This window comes from Oryctolagus cuniculus, chromosome 4 (assembly GCF_964237555.1).
Source record: "Oryctolagus cuniculus chromosome 4, mOryCun1.1, whole genome shotgun sequence".
NCBI lineage: Eukaryota > Metazoa > Chordata > Mammalia > Lagomorpha > Leporidae > Oryctolagus > Oryctolagus cuniculus.
The window spans coordinates 10243605-10251105 of record NC_091435.1 but is presented as its reverse complement, the minus strand read 5'-3'; the positions used below and the strand labels follow the sequence as shown (position 1 = coordinate 10251105).

The window sequence follows — 7501 nt, the reverse complement described above, 5'->3', positions numbered from 1 at the left end:
TTTACCACAGCTGTCTGCCCCCACCCCCTCCCCACCCCCCCACCCCCAGCGAGCAGGGCTGGGAAGGACAGAGGGCAACTTGGAGAGGAATTTTCTATTCTTGCTTGTTATACAAATCCCCACTTGCTGAGCATACAAGTCAGCACTAAGAAGAATGGAGATGCCCGGGGGGAGCCGTGGCTGCTCACAGAGGACGAGGAGAGGAGGCAGGCCGCATGGGTAACTGTTGCCACGAACCATCTGCACCGACAGCAAGGGCTTTGTGCTACCTCCACCTCCAAGGCAGAACAGGCCAACGGCAAGAGCACTGGGCCAGCAGCGCCGAGTCTGGCATTTCTCGGCTGCCTCCAGCTGGGCAAGTCCCTGAGACTCCCTGGGCTCTGGGTCTCAGGGGTAGAAGCTTCGAGCACAGACATTTACAGTCCCTTTCAACTTCTAAGACCTACCGTTCCCCACTGGGTCTTGTGGGACAGCGGTTACGGGTTTTCTTGTTTGAGTTTTCTCCAAAGGAAAATACCTCCACTCAAACCACCACCTCCTTAGCCACCCCAGGCTAGACTCACTCCCGAGGTCATTACCACAGAGTGGCCGTGCGGCCCTTGGTGGTCCACCAGCACCACCAGTGACAGCAGCAATAGCAAGAGGCTAGCACTGGCCATGTACTGAGTAGTTAACGTGTACTGGGCTTTGAACTAAATGTTTCACAAAAGATGTATCTCAATCCTTGCGATGACTTTATGAAGCTATGACAGCAAACACAGGCGTCAGGAGCTTCGAGTGTGTTAACTCAATTCTCAGAACTACCCAGTGAGTTAGCTACTGCCGTAGCAATTACAGATGGGCAACGGTGGTGCAGAGGACTTAAGGAAGTGCATCCTAGCAAGTGTTCAGCCTGGGATTTCAATCGCAAGCCCAGACCCGCCACCCTCCACGCAGATCTCAGCACTGACATAGTGGATGCACATTCAGCTCCCTCGTTGAATGCATCCTGGGAGCTCCCATATTTATTCTGAGTCCTTTCTGATAAGACAGGAGGAACATCCTGCCATGACATCCCCAGGCTGTGTCCCCCTCCAACCAAGGAGTAGGTCGGAAAATGGGAGAAATTCCGTGCAGACCCACACCTGCTGGTCCCTCCCCCCGAGGCGTGAAAGAATCAAATGAGGAACTCGGGAAGAGATTCTGGAATCGGAATAACAAGATTTCCCTTCCCTTCCACCTGAATTGGCCATCCGTAATTTCGCACAAATTCAATTTTAAAGTCATGCTTTGTAATTTGTGGAAAATCATATTAAATTAAACAGATCTCCGTCTGGGCAATGACTTCTCTCGTTTAGCAACATATGGTGGCTCAGGGCCTCTCCAAGCTCAGTCACACAGCACAGCTCCTCACCCTCCTCCCAGGACAGCCTTGGCAGCAGACGCAGCAGGGTTGGGGGCTCCAGGGCACCCCCCGCCCCCGGGTTTCCCTGAGCATGCCAGGGTGACAGTGTCATGTTAGCGTTCAAGACCACGAGGTGAATCACATCCATTCAGATGAGAGACTTGGCGGTAAATTAAAGGTGCGAGGCTACATGAAAACAGCCGGCACCCCGGGTGTGCACCCTGGTGTGCACCAGTGGGTGGCTGGCAGTGGGGCTCCCACAGCCAGTGTATGAGATCATAGGCTGCCAGTGCTTTATTATTGCCTTTGGTGGCCGAGCACACTAGGCAGTGTCCCCGTCACACTCTTGAAGGCACAGCTGCTCTCACAACCCAGATGCAGGCACAATCACACAATCCCAGGCGTCCGCTGTACTTCTACACCTGAGAGGGTGGGGGCACGAGGGGTCCCGTGCACCTAGTGCTTGTGCAGAGACCAGCCTTGCTGGGGAGCCACAGAAGTACATCTTACAACCCAGGCAGTTCCACAACGGGCAACTGACAAGAAAAGTCCAGATGAGGATGAACAGACCTTGAGACGAGAGGTCTAAACAAACCACTTAACGGGGAAAAAGGCCAAGCCGAGCCTTTGAGCTTGTGCTGACTTTCACAGATATTTTAATAACTTTATCATTATACAATTTGCCATCTGATATGTGCAGAGAGATGCACTAATGGAGAGAGAGAGGCCACAGCAGTGCAATGATCCCGCGGGACTTAATAAAACAGCCAGGCTCGCTTCCCTGTGCGACCTGTGACTCCAAGGAGTGCAATCACCAGTTACGTTATTTCTTCCTTCCTTTTTATCCCCCAGAACGGTTTTAAAGGATAATTTATTTTTGTTTTATTTGAAAGGCAGAATGACAGAGAGAAAGAGAGAGAGAGAGAGAGAGAGAGAGAGAGAGAGAGAGATCACCCATTGGCTGGTTCACTCCCCAAGTAGCTGCAACAACCGGGAGTGGGCCAGGTCAAAGCCAGGAGCCAGGAGCTCCATCAAGGTCCCCCATATGGGGGACAGGGACCCAAGCATTTGGGCCTTCATCTGCTGCCTCCCAGGAGCGTTAGCCAGAAGCTGGAGTAGAAGCACTGAGTAGCAGGAGTAGAGCCAGGCACTCTGATACAGGATGTCGGCGCCCCAAGCAGTGGCTTAACCTGCTATGCCACAACGCCCACCCTGGGAAATTCTTCTAAAACTCCCAAAGCAAGGAGTTATGTGTGCAGCCCTTCTAATGATGCAAGGAGGAGCTGGCACAGCATAAGCTCTCTGGGTCTTGGATCTGGCTTTAGGATGACTCAGGTTGAACACACAAAGCTGCAGAGTAAAGAGGATTTCCTCTGTAGTGGGAACCAGCAATCTGCGGAGCTGGGAGACTTAACTGTCCCGGTGGGGGAGCCACAGGCACCCAAGGCAGCGCTGACTCACGGCCCCTCCCTGGGGATACTCTGCTTTTATGACACCAGCACAGTCACTCCCAAACCCCAGAGCTGCCCACCTCTAATGCATCCTCCTCCACACTCCCAGAAAGGCTGGGCCAGACACTCGAGTGGCCTCAGTCTTGTCACACAGGACCGATGGCACTGACTCGTAGAACCACAGAGTGTGACCCAGTTCTGGTGTGAAGACATCAGTAACCACTTTGGTTCCTGGCGTGCTCTAAAGCTCGGGTTTCATGTCAGCCCACAGCTGTTAGGGGACATGAGATACACGGGTCAGAGTCAGAGCCCCCTCCTCTTCACCCACACCTAGGAGGGAAAGCAGGCAGATCCATATTTAAGCAGGGGCATCCCCCTTCCGAACGGGGCAGTTAACTGCTATGATATGATCAATGCGGTTCAAAATTGGAAGGTATTTTTTCCCAGTTTTGCACCTCTTTTTGGAAAGTTATAACCCTCATAAATGGCCTTAGGGTGGTGGTATGAAAGAAGGATGGGGAGGGGTGGGTGTTGTGGCACAGTGAGTTAAGTTGCCACTGGCATCCCTGGCGTCCCATATCGGAGCACACGTTCGAGTCCCAGCTGCTCTGCTCTGCTCTGCTTCTGGTCCAGCTCCCTGCTAATGCACCTGGGAAATCAGCAGAAGGTGCCTGGGCCCCTGCCACCCAGGTGGGAGAGCTGGATGGAGTTCCAGGCTCCTGGCTTTGGCCTGGTCCAACCCCAGCTGTTGTGGCCATTTGGGGAGAAGATGGAAGACCTGTGTGTGTGTGTGTGTGTGTGTGTGTCACTCTGCCATTCAAACAAATAAAATGAATCCTTAAACAAAAAAGAATGAACCAGTGAACGGTGGTGCCCAGCACTGGGACACTTCAGCCTGCCTCTGGAGGAATGCCTCTCTTCTGGCTGACTTCCCCTGCCTAATGCTCACTGAGGGCTTCGGTGCCATGGTTGCTTTCTCTTGAGAAGGTTTATATGTCATAAAACAGCAAATGCTCTGTCCTGTGCCGTTTAGGAGAGCCCAAACTGGATAAAATCCAAGCTGAAGAGTTTCCCTAGCTCACTAATCAGACACCAGTTGGATAGGAAGTGGTATGTTCCTTTTTTGCAGTCAATCCTGGGGAATGCAAGGGCAAACCAAACATAAACATGATTGACCCATGTTTGCTTTTTAAGGTGAGTTCTGTACTATTTTAAAAAAATTATTGTTATTTTGTTTTATTGACTGTGGTTGGGAACTGAATCTCTAATGTAAGAACATAATAGATTCTGCCAGAGACAGATTATGGAAGAAAAGTCTATTGGGGAAAAAAAAAAAACAAAACAAAAAACAAAAAACAAACAAACAAAAAAAACACAAAAAAACAAACCCAGGGTTTAGCAGGGAGGATTTTCTTTACAGGCATTTTGGAATCCATATCTTTGGTCTCTACAACAATTGGGCTGTGCTTTGAAGGCAGTTCTGTGGGAATAAAGTCCACCAAGGCTTGGAAAGAGAAATGCAAAAATGTGGACCCAACAGCCACAGAGGTGGCTACTGACAACTGAGGCAGGCGAAACCCTCTGTCTATGTCTGTTTTCCCCAATAGGCTGGGGTGTTCAGAGTGTCAGAGGGAAATAGGCCAGAAGAAATAGTTAGTCTTCCTCAGCATAAATTCAATCGCAGGTGTTGGGCTTCAAAGAGCCATCTGATCTGGGCCGGCATTGTGGCACAGCGGGTTAAGCCATCGCTGGCATCCCATGTGGGTGACGGGTTGAGTCCTGCCTTCTCCATTTTCAATCCAGCTCACTGCTAATGTGCCTGGGAAAGCAGCAGAAGATGGCCCAAGTACACCCACATGGGAGATCTGGATGAAGCTCCTGGCTCCTGGCTTTGGCCTGGCCCAGCCCTAGCCGTTATGAACATTTGGGGAGTGAACCAGCAGATGGAAGATTCTCATTCTCTCTCTCTGAAACTTTGCCTTTGAAATAAAATAAATCTTAAAAAGTTTAAAAAATAATAAAGAGTCCTCAAATAACCAAATTAGAGTGGGTCTAAATTTCTGTTCCTTCATTTGAGGAAAAATCATGCAAACGAGAACAAACCCAGTGAAGTGTGGCAAGAAAACACAGGAGTAGCCTTTCTCCATCAGCACGTGGTGCAAATGTCTGGTAAACTTGGATATGACTTTGAGACTACAGGCAAGGTTTCCTTTTTAAACATCCACAAGTGAGAGGCTATCTCCCAGCGATCTATCAGTTTGGGAGAAGGAGATACGCAAAGGGCATCACCATCCTTTGGATGTGCGCGTCTGCCCAAGAGTGCCTTGCAACAAAGCCTCCCTTGACAAAGGCTGCTTGCTTCAAACAACAGCGATGTGCCCAGCTCTGTGCGTGGGGCCACGTCCTGGAGTCCATCCCAACTGGCTGCTGGCGCTTCCTGTCATCTGCTGGCTGCCCTGCTCAATACCACCTCTGCTATCATGAGGTTTTGGGGGTTAGGGACAGAGGCACCCAGGTTTCTGTCCCCTTTTTCTGGACACAGGGAAGAGTCTCCTTTCCCAGCCACAGAGGTCAAGGACTTTGGTTCCATCTAAAGAGGCACCCTAGAAAATATTAAGAAATACCTGATCTTATCCAGAAAAATCTAAGTACCATGACGCTGAGTGCCAGCACCCAGTGGCTGAGCTGACAGTAGCCAGACACATGACTGGGGCATTCAGGCTCAAGGCACTGACTTCACATTTACCTGACCACCATATCTGCTCTGGGGAAGTTATCTCTGACCTCACCTGATGCCCCTGGCCCCCGATCTGATGGCCCCTACCCTTTGTAACTTGATTTAGTTGGCTCCAGAAGAGAGAAGTCTGCGTCCTAACCCCTGGAACGGTGAATGTGGCCTTATTTAGAAAAAGGGTCTTGGCAGATAGTAATTAAGAGAAGGATCTTGACATCAGCATGGATGATCTGGTTGGGGCCCAAAGCCAATGACCTTGTGGGTTTATAAGAGACAGAGTAGAGGGGATAATACAGACAAGTAGAGTTTATAAAGGGGGAAGAAGAGACTGCAGAGCTAGAGCCAAAAGCCAAGGAATGCTGGAGCCACCAAAGGTCGGAAGAGGCCAGGAAGCATCCCCCTCTAGAGCTTTCTAAGGCAGTAGAGAGGTGCTTCAAATGTTCACGGGGAACGAAATTAAGAGATATGTTTGTCTTGGTGCAAAAAGTTCTTGAAATCCATGCACAGGAGGGGTCTTGGAAAAGTTCAAGGAAAATGTCTGTGGCGGAAAAACTGCTTGGATTTCAAAATTTTTTTGCACCAAAGTGAACTCGGCTTTTCATTCCATTTGTTTTTCCATTAACCTCCTTAAGGTCCCACACTGCTCTGCCAACCCCTCGATTTCTGCCTTCCTTGCCTCTCTACCTTTAGCAGCTCCGGGCATTCCTTGGCTTGCAGCCGCACCACTGCGATCTCTTGGCCTCCAGAAGCATGAGCGCATACGTGTCTGTTGTTTTTAAGCCACTCAACTTGTAGTAGGTTGTTACAGCGAGCATGGGAAACCGACACACTTAGCATTGTTGATGTGGATCCTAACAGCCAGAAGTGATTGGGCTGGCTCTAATAGCCACTGCTCTATGTTCCACAATATCCTAGCATCTGCAAGTAAAATTACTACTCTTCTTTTGCGGACTGGAAGACCAGGGCTTTAACAGGTTCAATAGCCCATCAGAGGTGGAGGCTCAGACCCGTGTTCTGCCTGCCGAGCCCTTGTTCTTGGGCACTGTGCTCTGCTCTCCTTCCTACTCCTTCAATTCCCAGCTTACCTCTTCTGCTCCTTGGCCATCAATATCAAAAAGGACTTCTGCTACAGCTTCTCTTCTGAACAAAAACCTTCTTATGCATGTACATCTTGGTCTATCAATTCACAAGCAAGAGGGGAATTTTTTGGAACGTATACAGTCTATGAAAGGGAGACTTTATCACTGAAATCAAGCCCTGGGGTGAACCCTTTTTCTCTCTTGGTTAGAAAGGATGCACCTGGAAACCATGGTCTGCTCGCTTTGATTGGCATCCGTGAAAACATTTGGTCTGAAAAAGAAGCCTCGCCACAGTGTGCGTTATGGTTACAAGGGTGCCGACAGCCCACCACCTTGGCGGCTCCTATAAAGGGCCGTTGATTAAGTACTTAGCTGTCAGGTGCTTGTAAATACATCACGGGCATTTAAATGGTGTTGTTTAAGAGAGTACAGGTTAACGCCCTTATTTGAAATGTCTGGGACCAGAAATGTTTTGGATGTTGGACTCTTCCCGATTTTGGAAAATTTGCATGTAATGGCATGTCATGGGGATGCAGCCCAAGTCTAGACACAAAATTCTTCTGTGTTTCTAATACACCGTGTACACATGGCCTTAATACAGTATTTTAAAAATAATCTTGTGCATGAAACGAAGTTGGGTGGTGTGGAACTTTCCACTTTGTGTCACATCAGTGCTTAAGAGTTTTGCTTTCTGGAGCATTTCCGATTTCTCATGGTCAACCTGGACTGCTTTGGTGATTAGCCCATCCATAACATGAAATCCTGTTCCCACCCTAAGCACGGTAAAGACTACTCGGAGAGTGACTAAAAAACAAGGACAGCAGCCTGGCAGCCACATCTGACTCAAGAGACA

The 7501-nt window shown here is 49.4% G+C and overlaps 1 protein-coding gene across 2 annotated transcripts in view; it reads right to left on the bottom strand.

The window, feature by feature from the left end:
- RUNX1 (RUNX family transcription factor 1) overlaps positions 1 to 7501 on the bottom strand; it is a 253508-nt gene that overhangs the window by 31457 nt on the left and 214550 nt on the right. The gene's annotated exons all lie outside the window — the stretch shown is intronic.